Here is a 14,779-nt window from a genome sequence, read left to right on the forward strand (position 1 = left end):
GCAAGGAAGGTGGCGCTGTGACTGATCTTCATAACGGGCTCTCCTCTCCACGTTCCAATTTCTGAAGAGGTCGAGCAAAACCTCGAGCAGGTCCCAGCTGGACGTCTTTGGCGATGGGAGGTGGTGTTCGGCCATGAACCTTTTCAGGTCCTACAGGCTGCTCTCGGAGAGATCTATGCAAGACCTTGCCAAAGCAGCCACTCTTTCCTGGACGCTCCACTCCGACGACACTACAGCGACCGGTCGGCTGTTATTACTTGGAACTCACTCGATGGTGTTGAGTGCACGGATGCGCACTGCGTATTCGGCAGCGTCGACGACGGACAGCATGCGGGGGTGGTGCTTCGATCCGTCGCAGACGTACCGGTAGAAATCCTTGCAGGGATCCTGGTACACGTTCCTGGAAGACTCAATGGCGGCTGTGTACTGTCGGCAAGCAGTCTTGTGGCAACCGGAGACGAGTGGCAGGTTCGCGGGATTTGTGGTCGATCGCCTAAGGTGAAAGCGCCGCGAAACGTGTTTCTCGACACGCATCCACAGCGTCGTGCCCATGTAGAGCATCAAGGCGATGGTGCAGAATATCCGTGGCGAGTATGAGAATCTTCGACCTCTGGTTCATGCAAAAGTTCGTCTGGTGAATTACCACTTCGACCACGTTGCGTTCCTGCCATGGCCAACAAAAACGCGAAGGCATCATACACACCGTCGCGTTAATTTGCGAAGGGCGGTAGTTAAGACTTCTGCCGCCATGGCGGCATGGATAGCAGCAACAAACTACGCTTGCCACAGCACGGAAAAGAAGAGAAAGGCGTGGGAATTACGCAATTTTTGGATGTCCGAGCATAGATATGGCCCTCTACAAGAGAAGTATTAATCCATGCGGGAATATGCCTACACTGCCAAGAGTAAGCATTCCGTATGCAGCGTGCTCCGCAATTAAACGCGCGCCGTAGAGTGCTTCTATCAGCTGAACTATTGCATTGTTCGAGCTCACGATTCGCACAGCAATGCCACTTGGTCGGCAGGCAGGGGCGTGCAACCTCAGCCGCACCAACTGCGACGCAAAGACGTTCAGCTACGTCCGGGTCTTCCTCTCCCAGCGGCAGGCCCTGCTCCGGATCGATGGTCAGGAGTACGGACCTTACCGCATGGGGACCAAGGGCATTCCTCAGGGCCCTGTGCTCTAGCCTTTGCTGTTACACATCTCAATGATGAAGCTTTACCATCCTTCCTGCAGCGGGTGGAGCAGGCGTACCACGGTATGCCGACGACGTAACACTATGGGCCAACCAAGGCAGCGTAGGTGAAATTGAGGACAACCTCCAGCGTGCTTAACCCTGCTTAATTAACCCTGATCTATACCACCGGTCACCGTATCCCCACAAACTTCTCAATCTCATCCACCCACCTACCTTTCTGCCGCCCCCTGCTACGCTTGCCTTCTCTTGGAATTCACTCCGTTACCCTTATGGACCCCCGGTTATCATGCGTTCGCATTACGTGCCCTGCCCTAGTCCATTTCTTCCTCTTGATTTCGACAAGGATGTCATTAACCCGCGTTTGTTCCCTCACCAACTCTGCCCTCTTCCGGTCTCTTAACGATACAGCCATCATTTTTCCTTTCATAACTCGCTGCGTTGTCCTTAACTTAAGCTGAACCCTCTTTGTTAGCCTCCACGTGTCGGCCCCGTAGGTGAATACAAGTAAGATACAGCGTTTGTATACTTTTCGCTTGATGGATATTGGTAAACTGCTATTCATGATCTGAGTGCGACTGCCATATGCGCTCCACCCCATTATTATTCTTCCAGTCATTTCGCTCTCATTATCCGGATCAGCGTCTCATTCATTGCTTACCAAAAGGAAACGTTGAGTGCGTGATGCTTGCGTGGGATTAAGCGTGTGCCATGTGCGGGTTACCTGACCGCCGGCGCGCCGGTCGCACCTTCAAGGGTCGTCCGCAGGCTTCATTAGCGCATTTACTTCGCAGTCTCTGGAGGATATCCTCCAGCACCGCAGGACCCTCACCGAGACGGAAGTGCGGTACTTGATGCGCCAGCTGCATCTGGCCTGCCAGTACCTGGTGCAGGAGAAGGTCATCCATCGAGACCTGAAGGTCGGGAACCTGCTCCTCACCAAGGGCTTGCAACTCAAGGTGGCCGACTTCGGGTTCGCCACCCGCCTCTACTTTAAGGAGCAACTGAAGATGTCCATTTGCGGCACCGCCAACTACATGCCCCCCGAGATGCTGAACCTGAAGGGCTACAGCCACGAAGTGGACATCTGGGCCGTCGGATGCATCTTGTGAGTCTCTCAGGGCCGGATAAAGAAAAATGGGGGCCCTGGGCAAATGGCATATAGGCCCCCTCTCCCTTTCCTTACAATGACCTCCCTGCCCTCTGCAACACTACTGGAATTGCTGGAATACACCCATGTTTCATTGCAATTCCACGTAATTAACAAGAAGTGCGATCAATGGGACTCGTGCAACAGTAACGCATTACCATTAGTTTTACAGCGCAAAAAACACAACGCGACTCTTGGAACGCGCCGCGACACGTGTCCGTCTGCGGCCGAGCGACGAACGTCTCGGAAGAGCCACGTGGTGCGACCGACAACTTCTGGGGCTGCATTGCAGCCCGCTGCGCTCGCCGCCCACTTTCCTCTTTCAATGACTCCGTGAACAAGCAGACAGACGGGTTTTTGTTCGCAGCACTGTTGCAATGCTAACGCATTAAAAAAAAGCAGGCTGAGCTAGTTTCCTACAGTTGAGCTGGGCGCTCCAGCAGCGACTAGGAAATAGAAACACTCATTAATTAGTGCTCCGAGAAGGTATTATTAAAGGTTATTAAAGTTAGTTTGATTACACGATGGACGTTTACTACTACCCTCATGGGGCACATTTGAATAGCGGAAGTTAAATCCTGCATCAGTGATGAGCGTGCTCGACTCAGCACCCGGGTTCAAACCCAGCTGCATGGCGGCCGCGTTTTGATGAAGGCGAAATGCAAAAAGGCACCCGTGTACTGTGCGATGTCAGTGCACGTTAAAGAACCCCAGCTGGGAGGTCGAAATTTCTAGAGCCCTCCACTAAGTCGTCTCTTATAGCCTGAGTTGCTTTGGGACGTTAAACCCCCATAAACCTAGAAACCAACGGCACCTCTTTCTCTCCTGTTATTCACACCTTCCTCCCTCCCCTCAAGACACGGTTTAGGTGTCCACCTAGAAGTGAGGCAGTTACTGCGCCTTTTATTTCATCAGAAATTAAATTCCCCCTGGCTCGACAAAACCAACCCCAAGAAAAAAGAACGAACAAAATAAATTGTATCGGCCGCGGCGATCACATTTCGCTGGAGGCGAAATGCTACAGGCCCGTGCACTATTGCGGTAACAGTGCACTTTAAAGAACTCGATGTGGTCGAAACTATCCGGAGGCTTCCTCTACGGCATCCCGCACAGGCGGACTTGATTTGGGATGTTAAACCCCATAAACAAGTGTTTCGCTTTGGCTGCCGGAGCACAAAGTGAAACCGTGGGACTTCCAAGAAGCTAGCATGCACAGCCTGATTTGTTTTTCAAATTTGGCAAGGAGAAAACCCGGTGCATATAATAATTCTGGCACCCATTCTTCATATGTGTGCGAAATTCGAACAATCCACCCGTGTAGCTGAGAGAAGCATTCAACTGTGCGCATTTTTCTCGACAGTCTGTATGTGATACTCGTACAAGTAGACACCGCTTCAAATTCCGCTGCGCATTCTAGTTTCGTTTTTGCCTACCCTGCTCCAATCATACTTGTGACGCTAAAACATTGCATTTCCTTATATCTGTAAGCCATACAGAGGGCGCAAAGCAAGTTTTTTTTACATCTAGCACCGCACTGCATATTAGCGGATATGTGTGGTTTTAAAAATTAATTAGTGCATTTTTAGGCGATTATGAAAGCAGTTCAAGCAGAATGCTTGGCGGCGAGGCGGCACTCCCACCTGCTATGTCGACGGCAGGATTCTCAAACACACCACACCTTCAGACGCCACTGGACGGGGGGATTGACAGAAAACCACGAAAGCCTTTCCGCAATCCGTAAGCAAACGCATCTATCGCTTCGTAAGAAAGGGGGCCCCGTCGGGGTGGCAGCTCGACAAGCTACCCCCCACTGATTAGGCTAAACAAAGTTACTTAAGGTGGGTGCCCATCTCCTCGTTCTGGTTTTCTCGCTTCATACGTGTCACTCAAAGTTCCATTGCCCGCGGTTCCATACACTACGCAGGTTAGAATAAATGGGCCCCTTCTCCTGCTGTCGGAGGTGAGGCGCTGGCCTGCAGCCCCCTTACACCCCCTCAATCCAGCGCTGGTCTCTCTCAACTGCGCAGAAATGTCTTCAGCTGTTTTAATACTTCCAACGACAGCTCGCAATGCATATATCGTACAGGTAATAACCCGTCCGTAAATGCATTAAAGGCGTAGGCTACCGTCCGAAACGTGAATAAAAAAACTGACAAATTCTTGCCTATCTTTGCCTATATTGACAGTAACGTGGGAAGAACTCATGCCCGAGGCATTTACTTATATTTTCATCTGGCGAAGCAAGTCGGGCCTGAGTGGACGGCGGTGAAGTGTTCTGATCAAACACCGTAGCTTCGCCTGCAGTCAGGTTACGTCGTGTAAAACAGATGTGAATTTTGCGAATGAACTAGGCGGTATTACAAAGGGTTAATCTAAGTACAGCAAATTTCCGGCGGCATAATTTTTCTTATTTCATCTAGTCACCGTATACCGCAGAGTTCAAGTGTGCTTGTTCATTCCAGTATACGTCGACAGGTGTGCTTTTATCAAGATAAAACACTTGCGCATATCTGTGATAGACATCATTACCCTTAATTTTTACGGTTTTTGAACTTTCGTAATGCTTTAATTTTTGGTTGCGAGAAAAGCTGGGAATCAGTAAACGGGGCGCTCATTATCGTAATGGTGGGAAACAGCTCAGACTGGACGAGAGACAGAGAAAGAAGCAGACGTCAGATGCGCTTCTTCCTTCGTTCCTGTCTCATCGAGTCCAGGCTGTTCGTCATCATTATGAAATTACGCCACTATCTTAAAGTCCTCTTTGCAACCCTTATTACCACCAACTTAACTGGCGGGCAGTCATCTGCAAAGTCCTTCCGCTGACTGGCCTCTGCATGAAGTCGGGATTCGCAGACGCCGGCACAGACGGGAAGCGACGTTCATGTGTCGATAAAATGGGTTTGAAAAGTTCCAGCCGTGATTCCCGGGTACGCAACCAGATTTGCGTGTCTTCACGCAAGGAACTTACGAATGCCAGAGAGAAAATGTTGCCGCTAAAAATCCCTATACGGTCCCTCTTCATGTTAAGAAACAATTAGATCATCCACTTCACTTTCCAAAACGGGCACTTAGGTGCATCACGAGCGTGCGTTTGCCCGCACTTACGTTGCCATTTGATGAGGATAATAGTTGGCAGGGGTCTCCTATAGTATTGCTGTGCCCGCACTCCTTCGAGCTGTGACGTGCTGAGATGCGGGACGGTGCGGACACTGACAGGCCGCGAACTGCTCTCCGCAGGTACAAGCTGCTAGTGGGGCGTCCCCCTTTCAGTTCGCCGTCGAAGGCGATGATTTACGCCAAAATCAAGAAGAACGAATACACGATACCTTCGACCGTGCTCTCCGACGCGAGCGCCTTCATTCGGTGGATTCTCCAACCGGAACCCGCAAGGCGGCCCAGCATCGAGGCCATCATGCGCCACGAATTCATGACAAGAGGTAGGCCTCATCTTGCATCTCTATGTGCTGTGTGTCTGTGTGTCTGTGTGGTGTGCTGCTTCCATCATGCTTTCTTTCTTTTTTCAACGCTAGAGCGTTCTATCCGACGTTCGGCGAAAACGCCGCGCTCGTTGTCACTAATTTAGGATTGATCGGCAGAGGTCGTGACGTCACACCACAGTCAACCAATGAGAGTGAGGCATCAAGTCGGACACGGAGAACAGAGGGGTAGGCGGGATGCCAGACGCGCAGAAGTCAGAGCATGCGGAAAGTTTCCCCTGCTCTTTTTATTTTTTGTTCGCGAGTCAAGTCTTGTGACGGAGTGCATGATGTCGCTCTCGGGTAGGGGTGCAGAGATAGAGCGCTCCTCAAAAAAAAAAAAAGGAGAAAGGCGGAGGTTCGCTTTGGATGGTTGCGTACCGTAAAGATGTTTGTGGAGTTTCGGTTGAGGGCTGTGTCAGGGGTAGGAAATTTGCCGTATATACCAATGCCCGATCATTCTTTACTCTCGTGCAAGGCAATTCGAAAGATCACGGAATTATGTGACTGATAGCGCTAGTTCGTGTCAAAACGAAACATTGTGTCTTCCGATACAGATCGTTTCCAGAATGACAAATTTTTCTTCGTGCAGAAGCACTAATCCGACAGGTATCAACCCCCAAGCAAAATCGTCCGTTGTCTGTTGCCTTGTCTGTTCACAGTGGCGGCGCTAAGGGGGGGGGGGCGGTCGCCCCCCCTCCCAAAAGCCTTTGCATATTTTCCCGGACGTGCGTTTTCGGGCTCTCGTACGGCGATATGTAATTTTTGACGTAGAACTGAAAAGCTTTTTCGTCTGTGATGCGTCAAGTGGTCCCCTACTTTGTACGTTCACCTTGTTAGAGGCTGTCTTATTTCACACAATTCCACTTTCTACACGTTGGTAGTTATGCGAGCAGAATTCGCAGTGATTGTCGGGATATCGTGGTCCTGCCGTGCCCCCACCGTTGTTTTGCCATGCCGCCGGCGCCGGTGGCGACGGCGGTGCCATTCACCTGCGGTTGCGGTGGCCAGCAACCTCGTCAGGGCGGCAAAGAGCCACCCATTCCTGTCTTTATCCCACCATGGGACACAGCGACGGGAGCGAGGGATCATCCCTTTTTGGCTTGACAAGGAGCGCCGACCAGCTGCCTTGAAGGAGGGTACTGGGGGCGGAACAAAGCCACACCCAGAACTGAGTAATGAAGGCCGCTTATCCCACTGGGGAAATGTCCGGGCAGTTACTTTGACCTTCGCAGACATGCCGTGGCGGGATATCTCAGCCGTCGGCTTGTTTCCCCTGGTATCGACAATGAATATTGCGCGCGTAAACGTTAACATTCAAAGATTGAGTAACGGTATAACGTCTATAGCGTTCGCCCTTTACTTTTCAACAACAAAGCGCACAAATTTTTAAGGCGGAAGCTTTTAATGTCTCATCGTTGTAAGCAGCAGCTGTCGACAGAGAATGTCACGCTTTTCAATTGGTGGAAACGGTCGTGACGTCAAAGTGCGCGAATTTCAAACGGGGCCAATTATACTTTGGCTAGCAACCAATTGAAGGGGTCGTATAGTGATGCTGCAAGGAAGTGGGACTGAGCTTAGTTAATTGCCTAATTACCCAATTAGTCTAATTAGCCTTACTAGTCAGGCCATATAAATAAATAAAACCGATTAAGAAATTGGTCGTCCTCAGGAATCGAACCCTGGTCTTCGGCGTGAGAGACGAGCATGCTATCCACCCCGCCATGCCAGCTCGATGGTTTGGAATGAACAAAGGCGCGTCTAGTGAATACGGTGTCTTCACTCACTCTCATCCTCCTCCATTCCCTTACCGCGAGGTTTAGGTGTTCACCGACAAATGAGAGACAGATACATTTCCTTCCCTCAAAAACCAATTTACTGACGAGCGAGGCGTAGAACCGAATGGGCGATGGCGTTCTATGGACTCCTTGGCAGCGTTGCAAGACGCTGTCGCGTTCCACTTTTAGGGGCATCAGTGACCACACTTTAGGTAAAAAAAGTGCCCCCCCTGAATTTTGTGAGACAGTTACTGCGTAATTTCCTTTCCTCAAATACAATTTTCATTTTGTTCATTACGGCTCCTCTTTATCTATCTTCTTCCACTCCCACTTCCTCCCTTCCTCTACGGTGCGGTTCAGGTGTCCACCGAGATGAAAGAGATTTACTGCTCCATTTCCTTTCCTCAAAAAGCGTTGCGTTCAAAGGGCAAGGCATCCGCCGAAACGGGTGGTGGGGTTCCGTGGACTCCCTGGCAGCGCTACAACGCGCTCTCGCGTTCCACTCCTAAAGGCGAAGCTCAAGCGTCATTAATTAGCAGTTAATTAGTATTCAGGCATTAATCAGTAATTAACCATTAATTAGTGATCACTTAGTAATTAGTATTCAATTATATGTGACGCCACCAGTGCCACAGAAACAGCGAAGGTGGTGGGGAAAACGCTTCCGCGTCTACCCACTTTAGACAGTCAAAGTGCCCCCTGAATTTTTGGACTCCGAAGGTGGATTGCGGTGAATAATGATGTGTGCATGCTACGGCTGTAATGCGATTTTAATTTTTATGTGTCGAACTTTATAATAAATATTTGTACTTGGTGTGCTGTATCCATGCACTTTACGAAAAAGACTCGTTATCCTCTTTTCGACCACACTAACTGGGAACTGCGATTCGAAACTATGCTACCCCACGTGGCCACTTCGTGGAGGTTGCCAGATGGTGGCGCCACCTACGAACGAGAGAGCCAGCTGTCGGTGGTGCCCTACAACTTTTTGTTTAATGTGTTGTTACTGATTTTTAATCCTGTATGCTGTTGGGACTGGGAGTCCGAGCCAGGAAACGGTCAACGCGACGGTGAGTTAAATGACTTTTATGTACAGTATGTACAAGGGCTTTTACATGATACAAGGGTCAAGAGCACCACGGGCTATCACAAAGAAGAAGGGCGGCCCCGGCGGCGAACGTAGCTCCGGCGTGATGGCTCTTCTGCTGCCCGTCTGCTGCGCGGACTCACCGCGGCTCCGTTTTTAAAGCCACCGGTGTCGGTTGCTGCCGCCAGCATTTCAAATCCTCCAATCAGGTCACGGCACTGACCACCGTTCAAATTAGACCAATGGTCGAGAGCCGGCGAGCGTCGGAGGAGTTCGCACCGATGGAGAGGAGGGGTGGAGGAAGGGTCCGCGTCGGCGCCAGCGAGGCGGATGACTCACGCTGCAAGCCGCGACATGTCCGAGAGAGTCTGGGCCTGCTTTGAGCGACGGCGGGCGCGCAGCGCTGGTTTCCAGAGAGGCCAACCAGCGAAATGTGGGCGCCGGCACTACAAGGCCCATTTGCGAGGCCTTATAGCAGGGAGGACAAACAGAATTTGTACACTCAGTCCGAAGCTACAACCAGGCAAGCAGCATAAAACGCCATCACACGGCGGCAAGAACAGACACATGATCAGATCAAAGTTAGAAATGAACTATTAGACCATGTTGAATAGGAGCAAATATTTGTTTATTTATTCAAAATACCTTACAGGACGCAGAAGGGCATCGATTGAGGGGGGCAAAAGGACGAATTAAGTACTATAGGAACAATTAGTTAAATCAGGGTCCATGCGGGCCCTTGAAAACCCTTGAATTTGCAAGAAGTGTTTTCAAGGGCCTTGAGAGTCCAGGAAATTTCGTGAGGTCCTTGAAAACCCCTGAATTTTGGTGTGGTGAGGGAGATGGCCGTGGAAAAACACTACTATCCTTTAAATTTCCTTTTTTCACAATTTATCTTGTTGGAGATTACTTTACCGGAACTCCACCTCTGCGACTTTCATCGCCGAAGCGAAAAGAGACTGCAAACGCGGTTCAGGCACGGAACCTGATGCTCCGCAAGTGTAGGGAGCCTACACAGTTGCGACGCAAGTTGTTCACCGGCACACAGCAAGCACGCATGCGTCGCTCCGCTAACGCAACGCACGATTCACCCAAAGCCGTTCTGTGAAATTTTCTGTCAACCATAAAAAACAAATGAAGTTATAGAGGCTTCAGCGTCACCCACAGCTGTGCCTCCATGCAGGAAATTTTCCTTCATACGGGCAACAGTGATCGAGGACCGCTTGGCTTGCTACACATACATAAAGTTCGCACCAGAAAATTGGAAACAGCTTTGTTATTAGAATGATTTCGAGCAAAGACTGAGCATGCTGGCTCAGGTGCCAAGCTCTTTGAAATGATGCTGCACACAGGCACGTCTGGTGACGGACCACGCGGCTGCTTGGCCGCCGTAGTCGTTCCTAGGCCTAGCCTGTTTCACACTGAAACCGCAGGCAACGGCGCGTCTAAAGCGGACAGAGCTGAATGAAAGGTCTGCTTTTGGTACGGCTAGATGTCAGAACCATCAGCGTGTAACAAAATAGAGATGTGGTCGAGTTCCACGACGCTTTCAGCGCCAAAGCTTGCATACGCAGAACAGATGTGAGGTGCAGCTGCGGGTAGAAATGGCAGAAATTTGTTGGTAATACAGTTACCGCTCTTAGCAGCAACTCTTTATTGCTAAAAGGCCCTCAAGAGAGGTTTATTTTTCGCGTTAAAAGTCTCTTGTGCAAGAAATGCTAGATACGCGAGATGTAAGAAATGTTTCTTATTAAAATTCTGTGTTGCTAAATTCTTGATGGACATAGTTGGGGGTCCTTGGAAGTCCTTGAATTTCATGGCTGAAAACCGGCATGAACCATGTAAATACAACTTGCAATATGTGGGGACGCTTGAAATCATATTTCCTAGCACTAAGTGAACACACGAGACAAGAACACAAGTGCGCAGGACAGACGCTAGACCTGTCCTGTCCCTAGCGTCTGTTCTGTGTATTTGTGCTCTTGTCTCGTGCGTTCACTAAGCGCTAGCAAATATGATTCCAAACGCTTTCCAACTAGCCAAGTTTCCGCCTTAATATGTGGGGACGTTCTTTACTCGTCCCTTGTGGTTACCTTCCCCGCAATGCACTCTCAAGTCATCCCTCGTGGTGCGCTTCCCCGCAATGCACCCGGTTTAGCCGCGTTAGTTACTTTAACTGACAAGGGAGGGCGCCCGCGTCGCAGCGACGCAAAGGCCCCTCAATGAAGGAAAAGTAGCGCAAAAGCTTTGAACTTTCCGACACTCCTCCTCTCCTAGCGCGCCGCCGGATAATCGAGCCTCCCATTAGCTGAGGCGCCGTGGTCACGTGTTAGCGCGCGCTTTTGGGCTCCGCAGCAGACGCCGGCGCCATTATTGGTGGTAGGAATATCTCCTTAAACGCCGCTAATTTCAAACAGCTTTCACCGAATAACGCGCTAAGCCAGTAAGCCTAGCTTACTAATTTTTCCTGCTTTTTATTTTTTTTTTCAGAACAGCCATGCGCACATGACCCCGTGTGTACCTTCTGGTTGTGTAAAATGGTGGCACTAACGCAGGATAGAGGTGTCGTTAACGCAGGTCATCTCATTGGTTTACAAAGGGGCTATGCGAGCTATAGGCGACAGCAACAACAAGGGTGTTCTCGCGTGCTCCCAAGTCAATAACACACATCTGGCCATTACTTACTCCTCTGCCTTGTTGTTTACTTTCCTTTACAAAAGCAGTTTATGGGTGCGCTCAGATGACGACGGCAGTCATGACCCCATGACCTTTTGTAGCGAAAGCTCCACTACTATAGCTGGGACGCATTTCGCCGCGAGCCTCCGCATGACCTTGAAACGGCCTTGAAATAACTCATGGCTGGCGTTGCTATGCGCATATACCTGACCATGTCTGGTCCACTTAGTCGACCACCTTTGGCCTTCATCTTCAACCTTGACCTTCGATTTTCTAGCTGTCGGTAGAGGGCGGTGAGAAGCCACGTGGTAAACGCGTGGTGTCATCTGACTCAGTTTACAGTTCTAACATCCGGTCAGGGGTATACATTAAAGCCCCTCGATAATTTGAAAGTAGCGTCTTTCTGTGAACTATGCCGCCGCGTCGCGCACCCTCGCCGATCCTCCTCTCTCACCTCTCCCATCGGCGCTTTTCTCAACAGTGATTGGCTCCGCGGGCGGTCTCCGGGAAAAGCGCGCGGAAAGTTCGCTCTTTTTGTGTTTTCATTTTTCGTCGGCGCCATTTTTTGGCCAGCCGCCGCTGCTACTACCGAGCTCCCTGGCATTGCGCGCTTGCACTTCGCGTTATTCGCGCGCTTTTAGAGCAGCGCTATGCCGAGTTGCTGCTCATTTCAGTGCACAAGCCGGCGTGAAAAAGCCTTTGTTCTTTCGCGATTCCGAGCGGCAAGAAAGACAGCACTAGAAGAAAAAAGCGGCTGCACAACATCGGCAAAATTTACCCCGACGAAGACTGCCCACCTCTGCGAGGAACTGTGCATTTCTTCTAAGCGACTGTGTATACTGAAACTGCATGCATGCGCATAACAAAGCCAACAACCTCACTTAATTCACTGATCATTTTGCGTCGTTATGGATGTTATTGTTGTCACTTCATGGTTCCGCTCAACGTGATATAACAGCAGCGGCTGATGCATACAAAGTGTGTGCATGCGTTAGCAAGTGTGGAAGCAAAAGTGTTGGTATGCGTGCAGCGGTAAATTTTTCGAACCTCTGGTAATGGTGCACATCGCAGTAACGCGGCGCATGTCCCGAGCGAGATTTAACCTAGATTTTTTTTATGAATGCAACTTGTCTAACGACCTACGCTTATTTGTTGTTTTGCTGAACCGTTACGCTTCTATCAGGTCAGATTATCAATGCCACATTCTCGGAAAAGACCTCATATTGCATTCACATAAATAATTCATTTTTTAATAACTGCACTGCTTTCCATTGTTGCCTGAATGTACTAAAGTATTGTAAATATCCATTGCATGCCATTTTTGTATATTCATTGGTAGAGTTTGTGATTATTTGCTTTAGTTGAGCATGGTTGCGTAGCCTTATGTTGAATACATCATCCGCTCAAAAACTATAGGCCTACATCTGAGCTGTTTCATTTCCCTAAGTACGTTTTTGTTTTCTGTGTTTTGTTTTGAGGACTGCACCCAACGGGTGACAGATGTCCACAGCTGGCTTATTCGTGGTTTTTATGTATATTTTCGGCGTAAAACTACCCGACTCATCTGTAATAAACATTACATCTGAAAAACTGTGTGTCATATTGTGACTGTATTTATACTCAAGACTTATATTAGTCAGGCACTTGCTTTAGGATGGCCTTGACTGTGACTGACCAAATTGCAAAGTTGTGAAGGTGTAGGTTGCGCAACCACAGGACAAACCACGAAGAAAGACACAGGGACACAGCGCTTGTGTGTGTCTCTGTGTCTTTCTTCGTGGTTCGTCCCGTGGTTGCGAAACCTACACCTTCGCAACATCATGTACCAACTAGGCCCAACGCAAGTTTTATTCAAATTGCTAAGGCCTATAACTTCCTCTTGGGTTTTGTCACGGTCGTTGCTATCTGTTTTTTTCTTTCCTAACCTAACATCTCTTTAAGCGGATTTAAAAAGGAATAGAATGTGGGCGGAAAATGCCCAAGTGTGCCAAACTTTGGGGGTGGTCTACCTAAATTTGAAAGCCAACACTGAGTTTCCATAGTCAAACTAGGTTGGACCCCAATGTTGGTCAAATATGGACATCAAATTTATGGGTTACAGAGAGACAAATTTTGGGGATAGCCCACCTAATTTTGAAGCTCACCATGAAATCGGCCATATTAAAATTAAGCTTGACACCAATTTTGATGAAATTCGGACAAGGTCAAATTTCGGTGGTTGAGAGGACCAAATTTTGGGGTGCGGACACTTTCCTTGGATGACGGAAAATCGATGCGCGGATCTTTGGCTCTCGGCTTCGGCTCGACATCACCTCAAGGTCGCCGACAGCGGGAGCTGAAGTCGTTTCATGCTTATATGAAAAGTTCATATTCGTTTTTAAGCCACCGCGAAAATTCTTAACTACAAAAACGATTAAGCCGTTGCATGTGCACTGCACGGTGCCAAACTCAGACTGAACCTTATTGAAAAATTTTAGGACGGCCATCGAAGCAAATGCCCCAGCTTGTTCCCAGCAACCATCCCACTTCTGAAACTCCACTCGTGAACAACTTCATAAACTGTACTTCCGCGATGATTGGTTCGAAGTGAATCTACATTTAACTAAACATTGGTATGCTGAAAATATTCAGGAATGTTCAAATATAATGTAAATATTATGCTTCATATACTATGCCGTGTTGAGACAGACGGTATTGAAAAGTCAAAAAGAATGTGAGATGTATGCAGCAAGTGGTTTTGTTCGTGCCGCAAGCGCTCGTAATTGGCACTTTCATTGCGCGTACGAGACGCTAATTTATGTGGCTTGTGGTAGTCACGCGTGTCGCATGTCTTTCTCGTGTTTTTATTCAATAACAGAGCGTGGAAAAAGCGCGAACTTAAGAGCGCGCGCATGTGTCAGCCAACTGCCTGGACGGCGAGCGAGCGATGGCCAAAAAAGCGTGCCGTGTGCAGCGCGCGCAGCTGGCGGGCGAGGATATTCGAGGAGGAAAACGCCGGAGTGGAGGAGAGTGTCGCTACTTTCAAATTATCGAGGGGCTTTAGTATACATAACAAGAGCTGTGCGCTTGACGTAGACACTGTGGAGGAAGGAGAGCACGCTGCAATCATACACGTTCCCTTCGTTAGGCTGTGGTAACGGCGTCAAGTCTTTGGCATGGGCATGACCATCTATCAGTCTTTGTCTTCATCAAACCAATCAATGATGACGAATAAGTGGCTGTAAAGTGGTGGGGGGAATTAAGAAACAATAACAGATGCACCAAAGGTAAACCGTGTTGTTGTTGTTGTTGAAAACTTTCATTGTCCAACAGATAAGGACCACAACGCCTGGGCCGCTCTGTTTCACCCCCCCTTTACGGCGGAGGGGACTTAGGAGCGGCCCAGCCGCACGGGATGGTAGCAGTCGATGCTGTCC

This window comes from Amblyomma mixtum, chromosome 3 (assembly GCF_055824585.1).
Source record: "Amblyomma mixtum isolate Tamu chromosome 3, ASM5582458v1, whole genome shotgun sequence".
Lineage (NCBI taxonomy): Eukaryota > Metazoa > Arthropoda > Arachnida > Ixodida > Ixodidae > Amblyomma > Amblyomma mixtum.